The sequence below is a fragment of the Bactrocera neohumeralis genome, unplaced genomic scaffold, assembly GCF_024586455.1.
Source record: "Bactrocera neohumeralis isolate Rockhampton unplaced genomic scaffold, APGP_CSIRO_Bneo_wtdbg2-racon-allhic-juicebox.fasta_v2 cluster09, whole genome shotgun sequence".
NCBI lineage: Eukaryota > Metazoa > Arthropoda > Insecta > Diptera > Tephritidae > Bactrocera > Bactrocera neohumeralis.
In genome coordinates, this window is record NW_026089622.1 from 9,890,815 (window position 1) to 9,904,491 (window position 13,677).

At 37.3% G+C, this 13,677-nt stretch overlaps 1 protein-coding gene across 25 annotated transcripts in view; it reads right to left on the reverse strand.

Moving 5' to 3' along the window:
* Positions 1-13,677, reverse strand: part of LOC126764476 (FERM domain-containing protein 8) — a 459,702-nt gene that overhangs the window by 299,192 nt on the left and 146,833 nt on the right. The window contains exons 10-11 of one of the 25 annotated variants that reach the window (XR_007668007.1): positions 9,303-9,588; positions 7,904-9,230 (exon numbers count right to left, since the gene is read on the reverse strand). The exons of the other annotated variants lie outside the window; for them this stretch is intronic. The gene's annotated coding sequence lies outside the window, so the exon portion shown is untranslated. The remainder of the gene's footprint in view (positions 1-7,903; positions 9,231-9,302; positions 9,589-13,677) is intronic. 25 annotated transcript variants of the gene reach the window in all.

Here is a 13,677-nt window from a genome sequence, read left to right on the forward strand (position 1 = left end):
CATCAGCCGTCGATTGGGGATATTAGAGCAGGACAGATATACTTTTTTAATGTGGTGTGTAGTTAAGATGTGGTGGTGAATGAGGATGTGATATATGTAATATATGTGGTGTGGGAGTGCATTATTGTGAGGGGGGTCTGAGACTCGTTTAGCCACTGCTAGTTCACTGAACAGCACAAATTAGGGCTTTTATTTTATTATTCATTCATACTTAAAAAATATAGAATAAATTAACACAAAAGAATTTCAAGGTGACGTAAAAAAAAATAATTTATCGCTTCTAAAACATTTTTTATCTCATAATAGTCTTTATAATAGAATTTGTCGATCCAAAACACACAGGCCATCTGCATTGCTATTTCAATGAACACAGCTGTATATACATATGTAACTATGTGCTAATGTCTAGATCAGAGAACGTCAGGGGTGTCACTTTTTGGCACCCGAATCACACTTATAAATGTGGAGTGCTTGTCCCACCCACAAACAGCAAGAAAAGAATAACACACCCAAACGCACAAATCGCTTTTCGTGTTTTGTGTTTTTGCATTTCGTCACTCACTCAAATAGTAAGCGTCAATTCTGTTTCACCAAACACCCAAAAATTTTGCGTAGATAAGTGAAAGTGTAAACACAATGGCTACGACAGACTGCAGCGGCACGACAGTGAACTGAAAACGTCGTTGTTCATCTTACTACATGTACATTTTGAGAAGCAACAACAACACAATGGCCGGCATGTACACAAAACAACGCAGTTGTCTATTTTGCATGTACACAATTTCGTTGTGGCCTTACTAATGAAAGGTATTAGTATTCAATGAAATTTTAATATTTTGTTCAAAGTGAAATTTTTTATGCAAAAAATAAGTAAATAGGTAAATATTTTTGCTTTAAATTATCACTTGTTATTACAAATGATATAATAGAGCTATAATATAGCTATTTTATGCTTTTATTTGTAAAATAACATCAAGTTTGTTAGAGCTGTGAATAATTTTACATTTACATATTAGTGGCATCACCACTCTACCTCCTCTTTCTATCTTCTATTCTACTGTCAACTCTACTGTCGTCGTACTGTCGTTGGCAAAAATAGGAGGATATTGAAGTTAGCGAGAACGACAACTGTCGGCCTGCAGTCGTGTAGTCGTGCAGCTGTGAAAATAACACTGCCCATAAGAACGTGTGTATTTTAATAGTTGACAGATGTAGTTTGCAGTCTGTCGTAGCCATTGTGTTTACACTTTGAACTGCACAATACACTGAAAGCAAATGTGCGAACAGCAACGATAGATCATAAAAAGGAATGCGCAAAAATGAGCTGTGAGCGAAACACTCATGTTTTACAGTTATGATTTCGAGTGTCTTCAACTTTTATGCATGAGCAGGGCATTGAGAACTGATCGCTGGTTTGTTTTGTAGTCGATTGATTTCAATTGTTAATTGATGCCTTGAAAGGAATAAGCAAAATGACTGAAACGCCGGACTCTATAAAAAGTAAAATTGATTGTGGAACGTACACTTTAACACAAAAACATAAGGGAAGAAGTGTTATATGAAACATTTTACTTTCCATTGTTAAGGAAGACGAAAGTGCCGTGGAAGGGTGGCTATTTAGCAGCACCTGCCGAAAATTGCTGAAGTTTGTGGTTGGCCACACATCAAATTTGTCTCGGCATAAATGTTGCATGAAATTAAGACAACCAAGAGAAGTGACGAAAGTGTCGGCAACAGACAAAGCAGAAGCTATTAAAAAATGCAGTCAATGGATTGTCCAAGATTATCTGCCGTTTTCATCACTAGCCGGGCCCGGATTTAAGAGCATGGTGCAGTTTTTTATCAAAATTGGTGCCGCATATGGGGATCACATAAATGTGGATGACTTGCTGCCTAGTCCATCAACGTTAAGTCGAAAGATCCACAAAGACGCTGAAGAAAAAATAAGGTTAATATCATCGGAAATTAAAACTGCTGCAGATACTTCAGGATTAGCTGCCACCGTCGATATGTGGTCTGACCAATATCTACAACGAAACTTCTAGGGTATCACAATTCATTATCAAAAAAACAACGTTCTTTGTGATTTAATTTTGGGTCTTAAGTCAATGGAATCAGAGAAAAGCACCGCAGAAAATATTTTAACTAAAATTAAAAGTGTATTCTCAAAATTTAATATTGAAAACAATAAGGAGATCATATTTGTAACAGATAGGGGCAGAAACATTATAAAAGCATTAGAAAACAACATCGGGCTTAACTGCAGCAGTCATCTTTTAAATAATTGTTTAGAACAATCATTTTCAGAAACAACGGATCTAGACGAAACAGTGACGACATGCAAAAAAATTGTAAGGTACTTGAAGAAAGCCAATTTGCAGCATAAGTTAAACACTTCTTTAAAGAGTTCATGCCCAACAAGGTAGAACTCAAACTACGCAATGCTGAAATCTATCGACGATAATTGGGTGGCTTTTAACACTATATTAAGCGAGAAAGGGCCCGAAAATAGGTCAACATTAAAAATATTAGTTGGGTTGCTGGAATCCTTCGAAAGAATTTTTAAAGAACTTCAAATTTGTAGCTCGCCTTCAATTTGTTTTGTGCTGCCTTCAATTACAAAAATATGTGTGCTATGCGAGCCCAATATATCAGATATCTCATTAATTTCAACATTAAAAGAAACAATAAAAACAAAAGTTGTTGGCATATGGTCAACAAATTTGTCCATAAGGCACAAGGTGGCGTTTTTTTTGTATCCCCCGGCTGCACATATGCAGGATACGGACCTAGCCAACATTAGAGAGCAGCGTGTTTTAGAAATGTTAAAATTTTCTATTTCAAAAGAAAGTGATACAACACAATATGTTTCTAGTCTATATACTACCAACACAGAAAGCTTCACTCATCAGAGCCGTCTCCAAGCTTAAGATCTGTATCAAAACCAGAATTTTTTTTCCCAACATTAGTTGCTGCACCATCTAACAACTCTAGACAATCTCCAATAGAAGAAATAGAACAATATTGTAGAGAAAGGGTTATTTTAAGTCATGATTTCGATGTATTGCAGTGGTGGGGAGTAAATGAAAATCGTTACCCTCTTCTGTCGAAGGTGGCATTGAAGTTTCTTTCAATACTTGCAAGTAGTACACCGGCTGAAAGAGTTTTTTCATTAGCAGGCAATGTCATTACTGAAAAGCGGAATAGATTGGGACCAACATCTGTTGACAGTTTACTATACACTCTTATTACAAGCATATGAACAAATCAGAATAAGTTATATTTACTTTTTTAATACTTCACATGCTCAATTTAGTTCATTCTTTTTTTTTATTACTAGTCATTGAAGACCAAATACATATAAAATATGTAATGCCTTTGTTGTAAATCTTAAAATTAAATACATAATTACATATGATTATAAATTAATAAAACACTTGTTGAGTTTTAATCTTTTTTATTTCTCTTGTTTACACAAGATCAGCCGTTTGTATCGGTCGAGTTATTACAACTGATTTGCTTAATAAAATATTGCGACGACTACGCCTAAATACCTGACTCTTTGTTTTACCTGTCAGTTGCTGAACATGTTTTGCCGTGTGACTTGCAAAATGCAATTCGGCAATTTACCTCTTGCTTTTCCGCTGTAACGATGTTGTTGTTGTCACGCGCTACCTAGTCGACGCTTCGTCATCAGTATCGATGGGAGAGTTGTTGTTACGCTATTTCCACACTCAAACCTGCCGACGCACCGTCAGCAATATCGGTGGGAGTGGAGTGTTGACCGGATACGTGTTTACCGTTGTTAACTACCCCCCCTCTTGAAATGAAGGCATCCTCGGCTTCTTTGATGACTTTATTCAATATCACCATGCTAGTTCGTCTTCGTTTCACTAAGATTGCTCCAACTACAGAGATGACAAATAGGAGCAAGAGAAGTGCGCATCCTGATTGTAATGAACGGGCGTTAACGAGATCATGCAGCCTCGCTATGTTTTTAATGTTCCTCATATTTACTTTCTGTAAGTATGGTAACGATAGTAAATTAATGTGTTCGGTGAAATTTACATATTGTGCGCGTGCAGATTCGGGATGCGATCGAATAGTTTTAGCCCAGTTGACGTAGGTCGTAGTGTTTACCATAATCTCTGAATCAAATGTTACAAGGAAAGTTCCCTTCGTTAGTTTCGTCAAGTTCTGGGATTGTATAGACGCTAGTTGATCGTTGATTTCCAGGATGCCATTATCAACTTCCTCAATAGCGGGAACGTTATCGGCGGATTTTGACGTACATTTTGCGGAGTGTTGGTTAAGTAGTTGTAGTGTACAGGGGCTTTCCTTCAGAGGCTGACAAAAGTTTGCCGCTACAGCTTCCTTGCAGTTGTAGAGTGGAATGTATCTACCATTACATTCAACAATAACGTCTGTTTCTAGAGAGATAATTTTTCCGTCATGGATCACTGGCAGCAACTTTACATTATTACAGAATCTGTCTATTTTTGGGAATTTAATTGCAATTCACACTGCAAGCCGTTCACAACATTTGGGTTGACGCATTGTTTTATAGTTTTCATCAGTTCCCCTACGTTATTGAACGATATTCGGTTCATCAGTTCCCCTACGTTATTGAACGATATTCGGTGCCTCATTCGGGATTTAAATATAATTTTCGAGTTAAGCGTTGTGGAATTTCCTTCTTCAAGGACTATTTGTAATGAAACTTGTAATGAAACTGCGGTGAAAACTCTTCAATAAAGGCGCGCCATGTTTTCATTTTCGCGTTCGGATTTTTATCGGATAAAGCGAATGTGAGGGGTTGGTGGTCGGTGTAAATATTCAAATTCTTTACGCCATACAAATAGTTACGCAGCTTTTGTAGAGCCCATACTATTGCCAGCAGTTCTCTCTCATTGGTAGCGTAGTTCTCTTCGGTTGAAGAGAGGGGCCTAGAAATCGTCGTGATAGCTCTTCCATTCTGTGACAGAACGACGCCTATAGCATAAGAAGAGGCATCTGTAGTCAGATCAAATGTTTGCTTTTACTCAGGATAAAGAAGCAATACGTCTTCTGATGCAAGGATTTTCTTAATCTTATTAAATGCATTAAGTGCTTCTTCATCAAGAGTAATTTGAATTTTCTTCGACTGATTAGCGCCTATATTTCCGTTTTCCCCCCGTAGGTACTACGTTAGAGGTCTCGCAATCGAGGCATAATCCTTTATAAACCGTCGATAATATCCTGCTAATCCTAGGAATGAACGCAAAGCTCTTATCGATTTCGGGATAGAAAATTCTAAAATGTCTTTGACTTTGTCGGGGCATGTTTTGATTCCCTCCTTTGATACGGTAAAGCCTAGAAATTCAACACTTGGACTTGGACTTGGAGAACTTGGATTTTTCAAGGGAAACGCGCATATTGGCATCGAAAAGTTTTGTCAGGATTTGCTCAATGTCCTTACTGTGTTGTTCGGCAGTTTGGGAGAAAATTATAACGTCGTCTATGTAAACATGGCACGTTTTCCCAATTTCTTCTCTAAGGACATCGTCAATCGCCCTCTGGAAAATGCTAGGGGCATTTTTCAGGCCAAAGGGGAGCCGACAAAACTCGTACTTTCCATTATTAACTGAGAAAGCCGGTTTCTCCCTATCCTTTTCCGCAAGTTTGATTTGGTGAAGTCCTGATTTGAGATCTATTGTCGAGAAAAATCCAGCATTTCCCATGTTTGCCAAGATTACAGCGGTGTCCGGAATTTGATATTTATCGTTTATTGTCTTAGTGTTTAGCTTTCTAAAGTCAATTACGAGTCGTGATCGCTTGTTGCCCTTTTCGTCTAAACCTTTCTTATCTACAACCCAAATTGGATTGTTATAAGGGGAACGGGATGGTCTAATGATTCCGTCACGCAACAGATCTGATATCTCCCTATTGACAAATTCCGCAGAAGCAATGGGGTACGGGTAACTTTTTGAGTAGACAGGTAAATCGTCCACGGTCCTTATTGTACCTACAATGTTGGTATTGTAGGGCAGTGCTTCATCTGCATCTGCTAAAACTTTAGCATGACGCTTTAGCAGTGTAGAGATATCAATACTGTCCTCGCTTGTTTTCGATTTACTTTCTGCTAACTTGTTAACGTCCGAACAGTAGTGGTAGAAGAATTTTTCCTTTCCACCGTCATAACTCAACGTACCACTCTTCAGGTCAATACGACCATTTACCTCTTTTAGTAAGTCGAATCCTATAATGCCGTCAAAAGTTTCTAAACTGGGTAGGACAAATAATTCAATATTCTTATTTAATATATTTAGTGTAAATTTTTTGTTTATTATATCGGTACCGTGGATGGATTTAACAGTGAAAGGGTTATTCACAGGTTTTATTCCCTTTAGAGCGTTAAGGTGTTTTACATAGCTCTTTGCAGCACCGGTGTGGATTAAAAATCTTATTCCTCTTCCCCAAGCGTCCTTTCGACATAGGGCAAGAGGGACTTAGTCCAAAAAAATTAACGTCGTCCTTTGGTTCGTCCGGGTCATACTCAGCACTCTTAAGTTTTGCGTCATGATAATAGCCATCATAGCCGGTATCACTCCAATATTCATATTGGTCCTGGGTGAAATTGTTGATACGCTGAACTTTCTGTATTGGCAGCTGATCACTACCATGCTGCCTTTTCTCAGCTTTTTCTTTATTCAAGCCTGTTGACACGGGCTGTTGGCGATTGAATGTGCCGGCCATATTTCCGTTATCTGGACGGTTTATCTTAGCGTAGGCTCCTTGATTACGGTACCTATCGGTATTACCACTGAGTTGCTGGGGTCTGTTCTGTCTGAGTCGGGAATATGATGGGTCTATGTCCATTGGTACTGGGGTTTTCAGAGTTAGAGTTTGTCCTCGTTGGTCTTGAGGTACTCTACGGTATTGGGGTGAATAATAATAAGGGTCTAAGTTATGCGGTGCCTGCCTGTTAAAGGAGAATGCAAATGTTGATCTGGCTTGATTCGTTTCCAGTTCCTGCGCTAGGGCAAGTGCTGACGGAAGATCAGCGGGTCTAGAGGAGAAGAGAACATCGCACAAAGAGCGGTTGAGTCCCGAGATGAACACGCGAAGGGCATCATCCCGATATTTCTTGTTAAGTGATCCTATCAGGGTGGTGTTCTCACCGTGGGTCATGATTGTTTTATTGACTATCAGAGTCAAATTTCTCTCCACTGCATCATAGAACTCCATCACTGATGATTTTCCTTGCCTAAGGGTCGACAATTCTTGTTCAATTAAATAAATTGGTCTTTTGTCCGCATAGGCAAAGTCTAGTCGAGAAATGATAGCGTGAAAATTTAAAACTGTATTAAAAGAGGATAAAACGCTATCTGCGGCTCCTACTACTTTATTTCGTATTATGCCTACCGCTTGGTAGTGCCTTGAGCTCCCCGGATACGCTTCGAACACCCTATAAGCAGTATGAGCTGCTTGTCTCCAAGACACATAACGGGTCGCTTCGCCTTTGAACTCCGGCAAGGTTTTCACAAGGTCCAAGGATTCGTCACATGGTATTCCGGGTTGAATAGTCACCGGTTCGTATTGGGTAACACGAACTGGTGTTTCGATTCTTGCTAACCTGTTTGTTAGTTTGTCAACCAGAGACTGAAATTCTCGCCGGGAATGCTCGGTCGCAGCACGAATGGCAGTATTAAGAAGAGCTTCTAGAGTTTGTGCGTCCATATTTAATTTTTTCTAAGTCAGTCAAGTGCTAAGTGGATATAGGGATTTCCCTTTCTAACCGTTACCCACCTTTACAAATTTAATTTATTATTTAAGAATTACCAAAAAGGATAGTAAAAAAAATTTCTATTTTTTTATTTTTTTATTTTTTTAACAAAGTTAGCTGCTAAATCACTCTACTCACATGAAATTTTCCATATCTCGATAAGCTATGTCACTAAATAAGGTATGATAAGGCAGTAGCACGATGATTCGTGGGGTTGTGATCCAGCAGCAGGAAGACAGGATTACGATGATTAGGATGCTTTATTTCTTAGAGCATTCGCTCCACACTTTCTCCCACGGTTAGGTAGTGTTTAAATTTCACAAAATAATATGTTTAATGCAATAAGAGTTTAATGAAATGGTTGCGGTTAAAATTTTTCAAAATAGAAAATTGTTCGTAGCTCTCACTATTTATGTAGTGTTAATTAAGTTAAATGTTTTTCCGCGACTGTCGGGTGGATTCGAACCACGGCCACGCACAGGATTTGTCCTCTATAAGGATAACACAAGAACTGCACTATGGGCCCACGTTGGGCGCCAATCATTAAAACACTTGTTGAGTTTTAATCTTTTTTATTTCTCCTGTTTACACAAGAGCAGCCGTTTGTATCGGTCGAGTTATTACAACTGATTTGCTTAATAAAATATTGCTACAACTACGCCTAAATACCTGACTCTTTGTTTTATCTGTCAGTTGCTGAACATGTTTTGCCGTGTGACTTGCAAAATGCAATTCGGCAATTTACCTCTTGCTTTTCCGCTGTAACGATTTTGTTGTTGTCACGCGCTACCTAGTCGACGCTTCGTCATCAGTATCCGTGGGAGAGTTGTTGTTACGCTATTTCCACACTCAAACCTGCCGACGCACCGTCAGCAATATCGGTGGGAGTGGAGTGTTGACCGGATACGTGTTTACCGGTGTTAACTTATATAACAAGCAATGAAGCAGCAAAACACGGCTTTTTATTTTCATTTCACATATATGTATGCATATGTGCATATTCAAAAACAAATATGTATGCATGTATAAAGCTAATGTAAGAATAACAACAACACACATGTCTCTCACATATTGTTTGTCTCAAGTGTTGTGCTCTCAATTTCGCTCATTCCTTTTGCTTTAGCATTTTCGTCGACCTCAACTCATGTATGCATGCGGAAAAAGAGCACGAAATTGATTTGAGCTTGTGCGTATGAGCATGATCGAAATTATCAGTACAAGGCAACAATCTTGATTTTAGTGTGGTGATCACACTCTAATAGCCCTGACAGACGAGCAAAATTAATGCGCCTTAAGCAACGCTAATGCGCATTGAAGTTTTATGGTGACAGACGGCAGACTTGTGCATTTGGACAGCTGATCGTGAAATTTGTTTATTTATTAAAACAAAAAGTGAAATGAAAGTGTGTGAAAAAGTGAAGAATATTGGAAAAATGGAGAGCAAACGTTGTAGTTTTTCTGCCATCTAAAAATATTAAAATTTGTTTTTGTTAATATACTTGCACATAATTTAATTAGCAATATAAAAACTGTTTACCTCTGAAGCTGTAAACACAAACAACGCGGCAGATTTCAAGCGACATCTGTCAAACAATAGCAAAAATCTGTCATTTTTAACCAATGTTGCCTACTAAATTCAGCCAAATGCACGAAATTCTTGTGCATTACAAACTTGCATTCACATGGGTCAAATGCGCAAATAAATGTAAATTAAGCCCGCTAATGCATATTAGCGCTGTCGCCTTTCAGGGCTATAAGTGTCGTAAACGCACAAATGATTCGGGTACACTTATTGTTAGGGTGTACCCTTGCCGTTCTCTGATCTAGATGCGTATGAAAATTTAAGTGAAGAAATATAATTTACATACAATATTATTGTAATAATATATATTAAGTTTTTTAAGACATTATGATAGTATGTCATACATATACATATGTATATAGCATATATACAAACATATTCACATCTGAAATTATATCAAACAAAAGGAATATTTAAAAAATAGCTGTTTTTCATACATTAACTACAATTATTGTTTTGGAAATAGCATAATTTAATTAGAGTATTATCAGTTTTACATGTATTCATAAAAATACGCAAAATGATAATCATATCATTTAATATGATGGCATGTAAACGTATAAAATATAAGCAAAAGGCCAACATGCGTCTGTAATAGCAATGTATATTTCTGAGCATAATACGAGTGTTCATTAAATGCTCAACTTCACGCGCCACTGTTAAAATTTCTCCTTCTGAGCTAGCTGTGGTAAAACACGCTCATCGCATTTTGTTAGCTTTTGACAGTTCACACGCTTGTCCGTTGTTGGACCTTGTCTATAAATATACGTTCTCTGTAGTAGTCTATACGTAGTCTATATGTAGCAGACGACATAAAATAATAGAGAAGGTTCACGATTAGGGATATTTCACTTTTGTGACATTTACTGTTTTGGATGAGCGTGTTTCACCCCACCACAGAAAAATTATTAGCGTGTTTCACCACATTTAACATCAGGGGACACGAAAATAGCAGAATTGAGCATTTTCAGTGTTAAATGAGAAAAGTTATGCTATTTCCGATGTTAAAGAATGTACGCTTACAGATTCGCATATTTACAATGCGCAAACGACTCTGCATAAAATTTATATACATACATATGTATGTATATTTTCTATATATTTTATATCAAAGCACACAAGCATGCACGTACAAATTGAACTATTTCATGACGAATTCCTTAACATCTTTGGAAATATGCATATTATAAAGTCATGTAAGTTAACTGCAGCAGCCACACAGACACTTTATGATAAATGTAAACAAATTGTATCCTCCCACGGTATTACTGCTTGGTCAGCAGAATACTTTATTTAATAAGGAATTAATACATCATTTGTTTTGATAAGTAAGCATAATTCAATATTCCATTATTTGTTCTTTCTGAAAATGAGAATTGGAAATTCAATGCTCTGGCGTTTCATCACTTAATGTAATGCCAAAGCATTTTTAGTAATAAGCCGATACACATAGAATTCTAAGAATATAAATATAAGTGATTTTACTAACAAAGATCAGTGTGTAATCGGCGAGCGCAGTGAGTGATCAGCTTGAGATCAGAGCGTAGCAAGTATTACCGCACTCAAACTAAAACGTTGTGTTTTATTTCTACCGCGCATAGCGGAACGGAAAGCATATTTTTTTAATACTTCCCACGCAAGGGAAGTTAATGGCGCCCTACGTTAAGACACGTATTAGTCGTATAAAGGGAGAGAAATGTATCCCTAGTACCATAACGGTCGCGATTAGTAAACACTAAACGGTAAACGTACATAAACCTCGTGCGAGAGGTAGTACATATGCGAATAACGCATTAAATTTTTTTTTAAAACAAGTATCCTAAACATAGGAAGAAAAGCCAAAACAAAAACAAAAAAAAAACTCCAAAACGTGTCGCGTAAATCAACCAAAAGACAATAAGTAACCAAAAAATTAAACCAAAAATAAAGTAAAAAAATAATATATATATAATAATTGGAGGCATATTTAGTAAGTCACAAACACACGACACAATACTTTTTTAATTTTATTGAAATTTGCTGCTTTTAGATTTTTAGGAATATTAAAGAATTATAGTATAGATGCACAGCAAAGAGACGTTAACATTTCAAGTGACATTTTACCGTAGACAATTTTTTTTTAGTGAATACTGACAAATATTTACACTATAACTATCAAACTACATCTGTCGTTTTTTTTTGACGATGACCATGGTTAGAAAAAGAAGAAGAACTACATCTGTCAGCGAGAAAATAAAGAATTGAAACAACTATAATATAGTTATAGTGAAGCTATATATCCCTCAACTACTTAAAATGCATTGTCCGTTTTGTAAAAAGTGGATGGAACGGCAGAAAAAAAATAATAACTGTCCAGCTTGTATTAAATTATTATTAAGATGCGACGAATGCTACAACATAATCGCTGTTACCTTCAGATTTTGTACCAAGTGTGGTAAGAATGTAGAACGAATAATAAGCGTGAACAGGGCAAAAGTACAAAAAAATATATTAAATCAAAAGCTGCTATCTAAACCAAAACACGTTTCTACAATGCCATCTTCATCATCTGAGGAGACATTCTGTGAATTAAATTTATCGGCCGAAGACATACAGGACATTCAAGTTATTGAAGACAGCCAAAAGCCCAACATCAAGAATGTTCTGGTAGATATTGATGTTATTGAAGACAGCCAGCAGCTCAACATTGATAATGTTCTGATCGAATCAGATTTGTCCGAGTCGCCTAGTACTTCCACCATATTATCATGTCCTGGCGAGCCAAGTGGTTCCCAAGTAGATGGAGCCAAGTTGATGGAAATAAAGAGTTACTAATACACGTTGACATTAAGGATCCAAATGCACATATTATATACATATTAAGTCATTTATTTATATTTATACACTTCATATACAAAAATTTAAAATTTTCTTGAATGTGCTCGTTTCTGGACTGTGGACATGATAAACAAATCTTTGCTTAAATTAAATACAACACAGTTATGATCATATACAGTTAATTAATATAGTGCTTTCTGGTAGACAATATTTTTATTTTTTTTGCGGTGCGTAAATAAATAAGGATGTTGGTCTTCCGACACGCGAACACGCCACGTATAATTGTCCATGTGCGAAACAGGGAAACTCTAAGTTTATTCCGCAAACTTGCAACGATTGGCCTTGCGATTTATTTATGGTCATCGCAAACGCCAGACGCACGGGAAATTGCAACCTCTTAAAATCAAATGGCAAATCCGTTGGAATCATAGGTATTCGTGGGATTAAGACATCCTCTCCTTTGTATTTTCCTTTGATTATTTTAGCTTCGATGATGTTATTCATGAGTTTCTTCACAACCAATCTCGTTCCATTGCAAAGTCGAGGTTGATTAATATTACGCAGCATGATGACAACTGACCCTACTTTTAATTTCAAATTATATGGTGGTAGTCCAGGCAAGTCCAATGAATTTAAAAATTCTGTAGGATAGTTGACTACGTCATCCTGGTTTGTGGCCGTGTCAACTGATTTGTACGTAAACAACTCTCCTGGAAGGAAATTCTGAATGGTAGACTTGAGATCATAGACATCTTTGTTTTTTGCTGCCAACATTGCTCGTTCACTTAGCCAATCGTGGTTATTATATTGTTGTTTAATGTCCGGAAAAACACGCTGAATAAGCTCCTTTTTCGATTCTGTGAAGTGACAGAAATCTGTGGGAAAAGTCATTAATCCGGTCTAGCTGTCAACTGCTTCGAAAACACAGTCGTTTGATCTTGTTGCAAAAACACTCGCATGTTAGTAGTTAATTGTAGTGTCTTTACGTGCCGCCACAAATTTGATGATTTTAGACATGCGTTTATTTCGTCAGCAACAGTCGATCGAGGAATTACTGGAAGAGTCTGACGAAAATCACCTGACAACAGTATCATAGCTCCACCAAAAATGCTTTGGTTATCACGTAAATCTTTTAACGTCCTATCTAGTGCCTCCAGCGACCTCTTGTGGGCCATTGTGCATTCGTCCCAAATTATCAATTTGCATACTTGGAGAGTCTTCGCCATAGCGCTATTTTTGGCAATGTTGCAAACTGGCGTTTCGTTGATATGCATGTTTAATGGTAATTTTAAGGCTTAAAGTGCAGTTCGTCCGCCTTCTAATAAAGTTGCTGCTATTCCAGATGAAGCCAACGCTAGGGCTACCTCATTTTGCGATCGGATCTTTGCTAATAGCAATGAAATTAGGAACGTTTTCCCAGTACCCCAGGAGAATCAAGAAAGTAAATCCCCCCAGACCCACTGTTTACAGCTTGTGTTAAACGATCGTACGCAATCCTTTGTTCTTCGTTCAA